At 43.3% G+C, this 15,365-nt stretch overlaps 1 protein-coding gene across 1 annotated transcript in view; it reads left to right on the top strand.

Annotated features, from left to right (window-relative positions):
* The window catches only part of ANOS1 (anosmin 1), a 150,336-nt gene that overhangs the window by 14,981 nt on the left and 119,990 nt on the right, over positions 1–15,365 (top strand). The gene's annotated exons all lie outside the window — the stretch shown is intronic.

Raw genomic sequence — 15,365 nt, 5'->3', positions numbered from 1 at the left:
GTTGAGGTGCACATCACTCACTGAGCCAGGTCTTCTATGGAAAAAGGAAAATATCCCCAAAGACTGTTTTAAACAACTGTTAGAGCTCCAAGAACTGTGTTAATTTTGACACGTTACTTTTGAGAGCTTTTATATGGACTTCAATAATTCTTCTAAATTAGGATTTTTTTTAATAGGAAACTTTTATTTATAAATATGGATGGGTCTGTGGAACTACCAATGTGTAATTATAGTCAAATTTTAGAATGCATATTTCATCTGTAGGATCATTATTTGTGCTGTTTTTTACTGCTGAGATCACACTCTTCTACATGCTTTTACAATATTAAAAGAACATGGGGTAGTGAAGTAAAGTATTTACACTGGCAATGATCTTTATTGAGCTTGTTGCCTTTTACAGATCAGAGGAGAAATTTTACATAATATATCAAGACAATTGGAATAAGGAAGGGGATATTTGACACAAATATTTTCTGTTGAGAAAGGTCTTGCATAGAATTTGTTAATTTATCTGTTTCTCTTCTAAAGGTAAATGAAAATATATGTATCCATCCGCTTGTGGTGGGTATGGCATCTACTAGTACTTGAAATATTTAGTTTCTTGTAAACTAATAACACATGTCAAAGGGAAATGAAATACATTCCAGAAATTTGTCATGTGAATTTCACACAATTATATAGGAAATAATTAGTATGTTAAGTACAAGAGTCTAAGCATAAAATCTGATGGTGCCTGATATTGAGGCATAATAACATGGGTACTGAAGAGCTGCTAAGTTTTAAGGCCAGGTGTGTATGCATACTTTTGCCAAAGATACAAGTGTAGTGTATATAATGATCACAGAATCACAGGTTGGAAGGGACCTCAGGGATCATGATGTCCCTCCCATACATAGTGGAACAGAACAGGAGAAAATACAGTAAAACATCATGTGGCTGGTATGTAGTACAGTGCATTTAGCAGTTTTGTAGTCATAAATGACTCCATGACAATGCAACCTGCATAGAGAATCCTGTGTTCGTACAGTTAAGAGCTAGATTATTGATAATGAACGTTTTAGATGATCTAAAAATGTGTGGTGGTTGGTGTGTTTTGGTGTGTGTGGTTCTTCATTTTTTTTTTTTTAATGCTTAGTTTCTTAAGGACATGAGATACTAGAACCCTAAGCATTTTGCAAGTCTAGAAGGCAATGCTGCCCTGAACGGCCCTGAAACTGGCTTCTGAGGAAAATCTAGTCTAGCAGGAAGCACTGAAATACTACCCTTGTGTGTTAGTGGGAGATGTTAGAAGTGTCTGAAGTGCATCTACACATTAGCGTTTTAACGTGGATCAGAGTTTGCTTTTGGAGTGTTTCACATCATGGATCAGTCTCAGAATTCATGCAGTGGATTTCTTCTGGATGAACATAACTGGAACAGATGATCCAGGGGGACCCAATGTGCTTTAGTGACTAATGAACATCATGTCTGTGGGACCAGGCTAGAACTAGTTGAAGGAAAAGGGAAAGAGGAAGTTGGCATATATGTAGTGCAGACATCAAGTCCATCAACATCAGTTGTTTTGTTCAACAGATGTGTTCCTCTGGTTCATACGACTTCCTAGTGTGGAGACACCCTGGGGTGTTTGTAGCCGATTCTGGAATGATCAGCTGGTAGGCAGCACAGGTGAATGCAGCCTGTGGTAAATGTACTACATCACAGGCTGTTGGGAATCATCCAGATAACCAATAATGTTTATAATTATGCAAAATAGTAATATGGACTATGATTTTCAGTCATAAAGTCAAATCAGCATTAAAAACAACATGCACGCATTTCCGAAACCTGGAATATTACTGGTTTTTGGTAAATCAGTTGTGTTCTTTCAAGTAGACTAAAATAGGCTGTGTATATCTAAGTTTATATTGTATTTTGCATAAATAAACATATTTTTAGTGTGTATTATGCTCTTTTCAGTGTTAATTTCCCAATGGGCTTACATTTCTGTTACTTCCATGAGCTGGCATGTACTTTTATTGTCTCGTTATTTCATTTGTATAGCAAATCTACTTTATGACATGACAAAAAAGGCACATGGGCATTTTGGAAGGGTGGGGATTTTGAAATAGAGCCTACAAACAAATAGTTGACAAGCCATCTTTTGCTTCCCATATTAATGCTATTAGTTTCTGTTCACTTCAACTGGATTACTTAACCCCAAGAAAAGTATGCAGGTTTTGGCCCAAAGTATGTGCCTTAGTGTGACATTCCATATTAGTTAATGTCAGTGTATTTAGTTCCTCCTGTTGCTTAGTGAAGTGAAGTTTATTTCATCTGGATTCTTTCACAGGTCGACAGAAACTTCTGCTCAGCAGAATAAGACCTCAGTTGAGATCGGTCTTAGAAGTGGTATGAGTGGAGTCTGTGAAACCACAAGAAGGCAGTCATAACTCACAAGTGCGGTGGAGACACAAGGATTCCTGTGGCTCGCTTGTTTTTACAGCTTGTGTTTATCTAGTAGTTGTTCTATCTATTTGAGAAGACACTGCTGTAAAAAGAGAAAAGGTGTTCCATACTTGAGATGCAAATTTAATCCAAGCAATACAGCCCGTTATTTTCAAAACTACTGATCTGTTGCTGTTTCATTGGTAACGATGTTTGGATTTTGATGACTGTCTTTCTAGGAACCTAGTAATGATGAGAGAGATGATGAACCAGAGAACAAATACAGTTGTGTTTCACAATTTAGGTGATTGTTGCTGATTGTATTTAATTTATTTTGTAATTACACTGATCTTAATGATTTTTTTCCGTTTTCATTTTGGTGCATTGGGGCTTTAAAATATTTCACTGTAAACTCTAATGAAAACAGTCTCTAATAGAAACAAAGGTTGAAGATGACTTTGCATGAAGTGTTCAGAAAATATCAGTGCAACATTGAGGCAAATACTATCCTATTTGTACCCATTCATCTACAGGAGGACACAATATATCGTTGAGACAGGAGTTAGCACTTTACAGGTGATGGCAGCATTAGTGTAAATGCAAAAGAAAACCTGACTAAGACTTTCTAAAAATTATTGTGATATGTATTTCCTGGTGTTAAATCCAGATGTTTAAAATTAGACTGCAGTGTTAGTCAAGCTGTTACCCATGAAATTTAATTTTGGTTGATATTTACAAACTGCAGTTATGTCACCAGATGAATTCTTAGGCTGATAGTTTTATAATTATTTCTTCCATCCAGTCACCTCTTTAACTTAATTACTTTGGGTTAACCAGTAACCAACATTTATTTTTCTACAGTTTAAACATCTGTGATACAGAAATGGCTTCTGCTAAGGAGGGTGTACATTTGATTTAGCTGTGAGGGATCACAGTAGCTAGTTACAGTAACAGAAGAACTCCAGGTGTATGTTCCAAAACGTGTTCTTCCCTTTGGCTTCCTATTCAGAATACTATTGCTCAAGTTATTTTTTTTTTTTTTTTTTTTATAAAAATGGTTGTATGTACTTGTAAGATGGCAGAGGAAATGTATGTGCCTAGTTAAGATTAACATTGTATTTCTAGATCAGTTTTTATATAACACACTCATCATAAAGTTATCCAAGTGTCTGATAATCATATGTAATCTGCTAAGTACTGTTTGTTCCCTTACTTTTCTCATGTCAGAGTCCTATGCAGTGATTTTTTTTTGTTTGGTAGTTTTTATGTTTGATTGTTTTGCCTGGTTTATTTGGTTCTGTTGTTGAAATTTTGCTTTGTGCTTTGGTTAACTAGAGCAAAATCTAGGGACATTCCTGATACATCAGGAAAAAATTAAGATGATGTTATGGACCCCAAAACACAATTTCCTACTATCAGGCTCAGTGAGGACTGGCTGCTCTCAGGGGATGGGGAACTGGCAGCCAAGGGTCACCCCATCACAGGCTGTGGATTCTCTGAGGGGAGCAGCACCACAGGGCAGGCAGAGCTGGGTGCTGGTAACAGGGTCATCAACAGACCCAAAATGGCAAGTGATGAGTCATGGTCAGGGACAGCTGTGGGATGAGCAGGTTCATGCTGCACTGGGTGAAGAACTGGCTGAATAGCAGGGCTCAGTAGTGAATGGGGCTACATCTGCCTGGCACCTGGTCACCAGCGGTGTTCCTCAGGGTTCAATGCTAGGGCCAGTTCTGTTCCATATATCTATCAACAATCTGGATGCAGGAATTGAATGTGCCATTAGCAAGTTTGACGATGATACCAAACTGGGAGGTGCTGTTGACTCTCTTGAGGGACAGGAGGCCTTGTGGAGGGATCTAGATCAATTGGAGCACCGGTCAGTGATTAATGGGATGAAGTTTAACAAGCCCAAATGCAGGATTCTGCACCTAGGATGGAGTCACACTGGGAAGAAGCATAAACTGGGAGAGGAGTGACTGGAGAGCAGCCCTGCAGAAAGGGATCTGGGGGTGCTGGCTGACAGCCGGCTCAGTACGAGTCAGCGGTGTGCCCCGGCAGCCAAGCGGGCAAACCACGTCCTGGGGCGCATCACACATAGCGTAACCAGCCAGTCAAAAGAGGTGATTATCCCCCTGCATTCAGCGTTGGTGCAGCCTCACCTTGAGCATTGTGTGCAGTTCTGGGCCCCACCATTTAAGAAGGATGCAAAGGTCCTTGAATGCATCCAGAGGAGGGCAACAAGGCTGGCAAAAGGGCTGGGAGGCATGTCCTGTGAGGAGCGGCTGAGGACTTTGGGCTTGTCTGGTTGGGAGAAAAGGGTGCTGAGGGGTGACTTCATGGCTCCCTACAGCTTCCTGAGGAGGGGAAGAGGAGAGGGAGGTGCTGATCTCTTCTGCCTGGTAGCTAGTGATAGGGCACGTGGGAATGGTTCAAAGCTGTGCCAGGGGAGGTTTAGACTTGACATGAGGAAGCATTTCTTTTCCAAGAGCTTGATCAAACACTGGAACAGGCTTCCTAGAGAGGTGACTGATGCCCCAAGCCTGTCAGTGCTTAAGAGGCATTTGGACAGTGACCTTAATACACTTTAAGGCTGACCAAAAGTTAGAGTGGTCAGCCGGTTGGACTAGATGATTGTTTTAGGTTGCTTCCAACTAAAATAGTCAATTCTGGTCTAAAAGGAGACAGGGCCAGAGGCAGGGCTAGACATGAGGCCTCAGCAAGTATCCCACGTCCAGCTATGAGACAGGGCCAGAGACAAGCTACAGGGTACACCCAGGAGATGAGCAGCCTACAGCATAGCTGAGGAGAGTCCATCCAGGAGGCAGGGCTAGAGGCAGGCACAGCTACATCATAGCTCATTGTGCTGTGTTTGGCTGGGATAGAGTTAGTTTTCATTACAGAAGCTAGTATGGGGCTGTGTGTTGGGTTTGTGCTGAAAACAGTGTTGATAACACAGGCATGTTTTCATTACTGGCAAGCAGAGCTTACACAGAGCCAAGACCCTTCCTGCTTCTAACCCCACCCCACCAGCGAGTGGGCTGGGGGTGTACAAGGAGTTGGGAGGGGACATGACTGGGACAGCTGACCCCAACTGACCAAAGGGATATCCTACACCTTATGGCATCATGCTCAGCATATAAAGCTGGGGGAAGAAGAAGGAAGGGGAGACGTTTGGAGTGATGGCGTTTGTCTCCCCAAGCAACTGTTATGTGTGATGGAGCCCTGTTTTCCTGGAGATGGCTGAGCACCTGCCTGCCCATGGGAAGTGGTGAATGAATTCCTTGTTTTGCTTTGCTTGTGCGTGCAGCTTTTCCTTTACCTATTAAACTGTCTTTATTTCAACCCACGAGTTTTCTCACTTTCACCCTTCTGATTCTCTCCCCCATCCCACTGTAAAGAGAATGAGTGAGCGGCTGTGTGGTGCTTAGTTGCTGGCTGGTGTGAAACCATGACACTCATGGAAGAACTGACAGTCCCAGCTGGGCTGCAGTGGGACTTCTGGGCCCATGGGCAGGTGGTGAGGGTGGAGACCCCAGATGAGGCAGGTCAGGGCTGCTAAGGCCTACTTATGTCTTTAGGGCCCTGACACCTGCACACACAATATTGAAACGTGACAAAGGTGAAAATTCTCACTTCTCTGGATGAATCAAAACTATAAACTGAAAGTTATAGATTTTTGAAAAGCAACAGTGAAAAAAATTGGAGATGATATGATGCCATATAAATTATGCCGTGATCCATTTTGAAGGTTGCATGCTGTTGCTGTCCTTCCATCTCAAAAAAAAAAAAAAAAAGTATAGGAGCAGTAGGAAAATTACAGAGAAGAATAACAAGAAAGACAAAGACTATGGAATAAGCCCTTAGTGGCTCATCCAGTTCTTATGCTTTTGCTTTAGTAACCATTTTTTGCCACCCTTGGATACATGACATTGGACTATCTGGAATTTGTTTGTTTTCTATGACTGGTATTAAATATTTAGGTGTGAACTGTTAGGTTGTATGATAAAAGCTTGTCTGCAGACCCACGAAAGGGCCCAGAGAGGCAATGGCAAGCGGGGGATCCCAAATCACACCCTGCCTGGCTGCTCCCAGGCCCACCACAGGAGCCATCAGCTCATCAGAGGCCTATCCCCACAAGTCCAGGGGAGCACAGAATAAGGACTTGGAGGCAGGGACAGCCTGTCCCAGGAGAACCTGAGCCCCACTGTCCGGCCGTATGACCCATCAAGGTGAATAAAAGCCAGATCCCCTTTTGGACTAAGTGGAGATGCTACCTGGGGTATGGGATACATTATGGGGTGCAGAGGAAGAGCATTTTGGGATCATGCAGGACTTACTATGGGGAAATAAAGGGATAAAAAGGGCTGGATGCGTGTAAATAAGTGACACGCTTGTCTGGCTATGCTCCTGATCAGTGCAGTCTGTCCTATCTTATTAAATTCCACTTCTAACTCTTTTCCTGGCTGAACGACATATGTTCTGTGTGTGTGCACATGCACGTGTGCGTATGGGGGCTTGAGTGCCAGCAACCAGAGTCAGACCCTGGGGCAGAGGCCCATGTGTCTGTGGTGCCAGCAGCGGTCTGGGTGCCAGTGGCTGGGCTGGGACTGTGGGCCAGAGGGCCTGTGTGCTGAGAGCCAGCAGCTGGAGGGACCTGAGTGAGTGAAACCAAGTGCCAGCCCCTGGCATGTGACTGTGGGTCACGGGCCTGTGTGTCTGTGGTGCCAGCAGCTGGACCGAGTGTGGGGGGGTGTGTGAGCGCCAGTGAAGAGCCAGCTGGACAAGCCCATGGGTAGGTGAGGTGGCCTGGGAGCTGGATATAAGTGTGTGCATCCAGGGGTGAGAGGACAGCTGGTTGGCTACTGCAGGACCAGGGGAATCCTGACCAGCTCTGGGTGTGTCACTGTGTGTCTCTAAGGGTAAGACCACAGGGACCTTGGCTACTGGGGACTGGAGTAACACCCCCAGCCACAGGGGGTTGGCTACTGGACTCCCAGTCTGCTTTGTCAGTGTGTGTGAGGTGGGCTGTACCAGCGGCTGTAGTGGGGCTGTGTTCTTGGGGGCTCGTATCCAGGTGCCAGCAACTGTGGAGACTAGGATCCAGGGGCACCTACTGGGCGGACTTGCTTCTTCTGCAGTATATGACAATGTTTTGCATTAGCTGGAACTTCCTAGCAGTAATTTGGGTTGTCACGTGGTTTAATATAGATTAGAGTTGATGAAAGTGTGACTAACCAAGGTCAGATCATTTTCTATCAGGATGGTATAAAGTATCCCAATCAAATGTTTATAATGGAAACTGCTGCTATACATGCAAGCACCATTCTTATTTATCTAAGTATTAGAAATGGTCCTGCTCAATAACATTCAATTTATGATTTGTTGATGCTTTATTCATTTTAATTCCTTATTAGAACCATTATAAGGCAACAGAAATCCCCTACTAATGAATTATTTCTTTAAGACATAATTTACAGTGAAATAAAAAACTTTATTAAATGAACAAAATGTATGTTTTTTCAGTTGTTTGTATGTCCTTCTTGTCTTCCCTGGATAGAAGAACAAGAATATTTCTGGGATTCTGTTGTATTTCATGGATGGTTTAATCTCATACTGATCTCTTCTATCCATGTCTTCTGTAGTGGATGGTCTTCAGACTTGCCTGTAGAAGTGAAGATGCTAAAAATATATTTGCAGAAATTGTCCTTGAAGGAGCAGTCTTGTTTCCCAGGGGTAGACCTTGTCGTTGGGCCTTATGACCCTGCTCATTCACTGTCTCTAACTCCATGTATCTCCTATTGATTTCTACAGAGTGATTCAGTCTTTCTGGCCAGGTTTCAGTCCGCTCTAGCCTGCTGCTAAGAGTAATTTCAAAATGCATAAGGGCTTAAATTTGCTCTAGCTTGGTGAACGACTTCTGAGGCAAGTGTTCAAGCTGTTCTATAAAAGGGTATCCTCTTTTCACTATTCTGCCCTATTTTCAAAGAAAAATGTATTCTGGTTATTTATATGGAAAAGGATAACTAAATATCAGAACCCAGGAGAGGTGGGACTGTGGTTCTCCTGACCATACATCTACTACAAGTTTGTGTTTAATCTCAAGAGAAAGGCTTTGGGAAATAATTTTTCCTTTGGTATTTCCTATCTGCTGAGTTTGGTATCCCTCCCCACTAAGTGTACGGGCTTTTCTGAAATTCATTCCTAGGTGCATACTTTGGTATTTGGAAACTGGAAAGCCTAGTTTCAATTTGTTGATTCCATTCTGCACCTTAATTCCACACTTCAGAGTTGGGCCTTGGCACACACAGAACTGTGATAGATAAGTCCCTATATTAATTTGTGTTTTAGTGAGCATGCAGTCAGGAAATGTGTGTCATGCACAGTATAAATTAAGTTTTATCAGTACATATAATTTCACGCCATTGAGATTTTTGAAAGGTTAAGGAAAATGTTGGGAACGTGTGTCTTTAAATTCATCACTGCAGCAGCAGTGTATTCAAATGTGTATTGTGTATTCAAATGCTCTGTTTCACATCAGTGGGTACTGTTATTTGAAGGGCTCATTTCTATGCTTTTTTTGTCATTTTGAAAGAATCAGTGAGATCGTCAGGAGAGGCCACTTCTGAGAGGTAGTGGTTTCACTCAAAAGTGAATTGAAGATTGGACAGGGGAGAAAAGACTTCCAAAACGGATAATAAGTATACAGGTATTGTAGTAGATTAAATGCCTAGTTCAGTTTTCACAGCTGATCTCTGGCATTTCAAAAGAAGGGTTGTATCTCCTAACACAATTATGGACAGAGATGCAAATGAAGGAAACTTTTTTTTTCCCCCATTGCTCCAATGAAAGGCCAGTTTTTACTTGCTTGTGAAGATTGTTTTTTTTTTTCCCTGGGGCACACTGTAGATAGATGAAGATTGATTCTTCATTGCCTCTCTACGTGCATTTTTTTTCTTGCAAGTGATGCTGCACAACTTTTCTTTTTTCAAGGCAGAAGAGGGCAGAGAACACAGATGTTTCTGTCTTAACTGTTTAGTCCCAAGGGCATTTGTGGTTTACAGAGGAAAGCAAGGTGCACATATACTTGCTGAAATGAAGCCTAGTAAGACTGATTAGGGATGTCAGTTTATCAGCTTAATTGAAAATGCTTGTGGCTTGTATTTTCAGGAAAAATTACAATGATAAATCTTGTAGTATGTCTGATTCCCTCCTCCCCTTTGCTTTTGTAAACTCTAGCCTTATATGTGTCAAACAGTCCTGGTTTTGAAGGTCTGGTTCTGTTTGTCTACAGTTTCCTTTCTAGCCACGGAAAGTGTTTGGGGCTCAGGCAGTGGCCTGAGTTACTGTTGTCTCCATCTACTATGTGATGTTGGAGACTGTTTTAGTCTTGTCTGCTGGACACCTTTCATATGACATGTCAGTGCTGGGAAGATAGAATATTTGGGGTTTGCCCCATTGAGCGGTTTCTTCTTCTCTTCAACATATAGATGAAGATACTTTAAGGTTGCCCTGAAGGTACACTGGTGGAAGGCTTATAGATGGACAGAAATAGTGGTATTTAACTCTTCCTTGAGGCCATTTCTTCACTTAAGAGTTAAGCCACCACTAAAGACAAAGACCTCTCATTGGCATGTCAGATCAGGGTTGGGTTTGAAGGAAAACGGATGTGAGGGAACTGAGGATGTGATCTCAGAGCATGTAAAATGCTACAGATAAAACACAAATTTCTGATAGTTTGAAATTACAGTTTCAGCCAGGTGCACTACATTAAAAGCAGAAAAAAAATCACAGCTGAACATTTGTGTTACTTAGATTAACCATTTGCTAAGATGCAGAGTGGAGGAAGTGAGAGTCCATTTAGCATTCCTGTTCTTCCGATACCCCATTGTTCAAAAGAAGCTTGCAGGATTTGCTTTCACCTTGTACAATGAAAGTTCATTCACATTATGTTAGTTTGTACAAAGTTGAAGTTGCTAAACAATACTTTTATGTTTTGCTAAACTTACTTTTTAATTCAAGTGGTAGTAGTTTTCAGTAGAAAAAATGAAAACATTTGTAGACAATAAAATCATGAAGTAGGAGAGCCACACATCTGGACATATATGGCGTTATTGTCTCAAGTAACAGGTAAAATTCAAAAGCAGAAATGCTTTTTCTAGTTCAGTGGAAAGCAGCAGCATAACTGAAACAAAGTGATGAGCTGCCACTAATGTGTTATTTGAATCAGCTACCTCTGTCACATTTTATATGAAGAAGAAAGGGGGAATAAATTGAAAGTAGCACATAAAATATTGTTTTAAAGTTACTGCTGGCTAGATCTGTAAATGGAAATAATAAATCCTCACACAGCATTGAGGGTAATACTAAAGTATTCCCACTAGCATATGTTATTTACAGCTGTTCTAAAGTTTTATTTCTTCTATTTATGGCTCTCTCTTTTGGAAGGGGTTGGACCTGACATGTTGCTCATAGGTAGCTATTCTTATGCTAGCAAATCTCAGGTTTAGCAAAATTCTACAGTAACAGCAGATAAAAATGTATTGTAAAGTCAAATAATGATTGCATTGTAACCTGCTGGGGAGATACGACAAAATAAATGTTCCTAAAATATTGAAATTAAATTGTAGGAACTAAAATTCTTAAATTGTTCCTAAATAAGCTTACAAGCTGATAGGAGTGGATATATCTTTACATTTATCATCCCCAGAGCTCCTTAGGTAATGCAGAAGTAGAAATTTTTAGCATTACAGCTCATATGAAGAAAAAAAAGCATATATAAAAGTTTCTGAAGTTCAGATTAAAAGCTGCGGGGAAAGCATAAGTATAATTTGCATTAGTTTGGTTCTTAAGGTACAAGAGTAACATGCAAGTTCAATGCTTTAGTTTCAGTTCCTGAATTTCCCAGAGTGCCTAATCCAAATCTGTTAATGACATGTCTTTGCATTGTATCAGATTCAAAATTTGCTTAATGAAAGGCGGCAGTGATTTATCTTGTGTGGCTGAAACACACAAGTTTGTAGCCTAATTATCTTATCCTCTTTTTTTTGTCTTTCCTCCTAGCAGAGGCCTAAGAAAAAATTGGAAGGTGATTCTGAACTGCCCTTGGAAGTGACTTGTCATTCATATTTTTACAGAACCTTCTTAATGAGCTGTGCTCATCTCTTTAAGTACAGAAAGGAAATGCACCCAGCTAGATGACTGATCAAAACAATTTTTTTTTCTACTATTCATCTTGAGGTAGATCTGGATTTTGTTTTGTTTTGGTGGCATTCTGGTTTTGTTTCTTTTTTAATTCAATTGGCCCATTAGTGCATAGAAGAGTGTGCTTAGCTTAAAGCAAGAGTAGGAACAATATCCTGTTGATATTGTTACAATAACACGTTTAGTTTAAAAGCACATTTATGTTCTTTGCTGTATGAAGGCTTTAGCCCCCACAAACGATCTGACGGGAACTTGTGAGTCAAAATCCATACTGTTTCTGTCATTTTACTTGTTGTGCTTCCAGCTTCTTCTGGTGTACAGAATCTTGGATAAAAAGGGGTTCTGGTCCTTTCTGCTATATTTTTGTGTAGGGGCCAAGCTTCTGTAATAGCTGGAAATATTACTGGAACAAATTCAGGAGGGCAGCCTTTGGCTTCTCAGAAGTTCTGCTTGGAAGAGTCCTGTGGGATAAGGCCTTGGAGGGAAGGTGGGCCCCAGGAAAGCTGGTTAATATTCAAGGATCACCTCCTCCAAGCTCAAGAGCAGTCCATCCCAATGAATAGCAAGTTGGGCAAAAGTGCCAGGAGGCCTGTGTGGATGAATAAGGAGCTCCTAGCAATACTCAAGCACAAGGAGAGCTACATACCATACAGAGGGTGGAAGCAAGGATGGGTAAAGTGGGAGGGATATGAAAGCATTGTCCAAGCATCCAGGGATGAAGTTAGGAAAGCAAAAGCCCAAATGGAATTGAATCGATCTGGGGACGACAAAGACAACAAGAAGGGCTTCTGTAAGAACGTGGGAGACAAAAGGAAGACTGGGGCAGCTCATTGGCCAACGAGACGGGGACCTGGTTACAGAAGGCATGGAAGAGGCTGAGGTACTGATGGCCGCCTTTGCCTCAGAGTTTATTAGCATGACCAGCCTTCAGGAAAGCCAGGTGCCAGAGAGCAGGCAGAATGGTTGGAGCAAGGAAGGCATAGCCTTGTTGGAAGAGGATCGGGTCAAGGAACATGTAACCAAACTGGACATGAACAAGTCCATGGCCCCTAATGGGATGCACCCATGAGTACTGAGGTTGCTGGCAGCCGTCGTTGCAAGACAACTCCTCACAGAATCACAGAATCACAGGTTGGAAGGGACCTCAGGGATCATGTAGTCCAGCCTTTCTGGGAAGAACAGAGTCTAAACAAGATGGCCCAGCACCCTGTCCAGACAACTCCTGAAGGTGTCCAATGTGGCTGAGTCAACCCCTTCCCTGGGGAGATTATTCCAATGGTGACTGTCCTCACTGTGAAAAATTTCCCTCTCATGTCCAATCAGAGTCTCCCCAAGAGCAACTTGTGTCCGTTCCCCCTTGTCCTCTCCATGGGACTCCTTGTAAAAAGGGAGTCTCCGTCTTCTTTGTAGCTACCCCTTAAGTACTGGTACATGGTGATGAGATCCCGTCTGAGCCTCCTTTTCTCAAGGCTGAACAAACCCAGCTCTCCCAGCCTATCCTTGTATGGCAGGCTTCCCAGTCCTCTGATCATCTTGGTGGCCCTTCTCCGGACCCCTTCCAGCCTGTCCACATCCTTTTTGTGCAGCGGGGACCAGAACTGTACACAGTCCTCCAGGTGTGGCCTGACAAGCGCTGAGTAGAGCGGGATAATGACTTCTTTATCTCTGCTGGCGATGCCCTTTTTGATGCAACGCAGCATCCTGTTGGCCTTCTTGGCCACAGCAGCACACTGTTTGCTCATGTTGAGCTTTCTGTCCACCAGGACCCCCAGGTCCCTTTCCACAGAGCTGCTCTCCAGCCAGGTGGATCCCGGTCTGTGCTGCACTCCCGCATTATGTTTTCCTAGGTGCATGACCTTACACTTGTCCCTGTTTAGCTTCATAAGGTTCTTGTTGGCCCACTCTTCCAGCCTATCTAGACCTTCCTGCAGAGCAGCTCTCCCTTCTGGAGTGTCTACTTCCCCAGTCAACTTGGTGTCACCTGCAAACTTCATCACGCTACACTTGATCACGTTATCCAGATCACTTACAAAGATATTGAATAACATTGGGCCCAATATCGATCCCTGGAGAACTGCACTTGTGACAGGTTGCCACTTGGAAAAAAGAGCTATTTGCCACCACCCTTTGGGTGCGGCCTGTCAGCCAGTTCCCCACCCGCTGCACAGACCACTTGTCTAGGCCACAACGCATTAATTTCTCTAGGAGGACGCCATGGGGAGCTGTATCAAAGGCCTTGGAGAAGTCCAGGTAGACAATGTCCACCACCCACCCCATGTCAACCAGGCAAGTCGCTTTGTTGTAGAAGGCCAGCAGGTTTGTCAAGCACGATCTGCCCTTAGTGAAGCCATGTTGGCTTTTCCCAATCACATGCTTCAATTGACTTGTGATGGCCCCCAGGAGGATTCGTTCCATAACTTCCCCAGGGATTGAAGTAAGGCTGCTGGGCCTATAGTCACCTGGATCCTCCCTCGAGCCCTTCTTGTAGATAGGGGTAACATTTGCCTTCCTCCAGTCCTCTGGGACATCCCCCGTTCTCCATGACTTCTCAAAGATTACGGAGAGCGGCCTTGCGATGATGTCAGCCATCTCTCTCAACACCCTCGGGTGGATGGTGTCAGGGCCCATTGATCTGTAGGGGTCAAGCTCTTGCAATAATTCACATACTAACTCTTCCTTCACTGATGGTGGGTCAGTGTTTGGATCAACCGGGAATTTTGTTCTCAAAGCCTGTGACCCTACAGTGTTTGTAAAGGCAGAGGTGAAGAAAGTGTTGAGGACTTCTGCGTTTTCAGCATCGTTGGTGATTGATTCTCCTATTCTGTTTAACAGTGGGCCTATGTTTTCCTTCTTTTTCTGCTTGTGGTTGACATACCTGAAGAACCCTTTCTTGTTATTTTTGACACGTACTGCCAGTTTCAATTCAAGCTGGGCTTTTGCTTTTCTAACTGCACCTCTGCACGCTCTGGCAATGCCCGTGTAGCTCTTGACGGATAATCCTCCACTTCTCCATCTCTGGTATGCTTCCCTTTTGGATTTGGGTAATCTTTGATCAATCATGTCCACTGGGAGAAGTGCCGAAAGACTGGAGGAAAGCAAATGTCATTCCTATCTTGAGGAAGGGAAAGAAGGAGGAGCCAGGGAACTACAGGCCCGTCGGCCTCACCTCCACCCCTGAGGTGGTGATGGAGCAGGTAATCCGGAAAACTGTTTCCAGGCACTTAATGTGGACAGGCAAATCATCAGGAGTAGTGAGCATGGCCTTGACCAAGGGGAAGTCTTGCTTAACCAACTTGATAACCTTCTGTGATGAAGTGACTGGCGTGGTAGGGACGGGTAGAGCCGTGGATGTTGTCTGCCTGGACTTCAGCAAGGTCTTTGACATGTCTCCTGTAAGATCCTTAGAGACAAGCTGTTGATGTGCAGGCTGGATGAGGAGACAGTGAGGTGGACTGAAAACGAGCTGAATGGCCAAGCCCCGAGTGTGGCAATGAGTGGTGCAAAGTGGGGTGACAGGAACCTCCTGAAGTTCAAGAAGGGGAAGTCCCGCATGTGGGAGGCATATCCCCATGCACGAGTGTATGCTGGGGGCCACCCATCTGGAAAGCAGCTTGGCAGGAAAGGTCCTGAGGGTCCCGTTGGACACCAAGTTGAAGATGAGGGAGCAATGTGCTCTTGCAGCAAAGAACGATAATGGTATCCTGGTCTGCATTAGGCAAAGTATTGCCAGCAGGATGAGG

The sequence above is a fragment of the Phalacrocorax aristotelis genome, chromosome 1, assembly GCF_949628215.1.
Source record: "Phalacrocorax aristotelis chromosome 1, bGulAri2.1, whole genome shotgun sequence".
Classification (NCBI taxonomy): domain Eukaryota; kingdom Metazoa; phylum Chordata; class Aves; order Suliformes; family Phalacrocoracidae; genus Phalacrocorax; species Phalacrocorax aristotelis.
The sequence above is the reverse complement of the archived record's forward strand: the minus strand, read 5'-3'. Positions and strand labels throughout refer to the sequence as shown.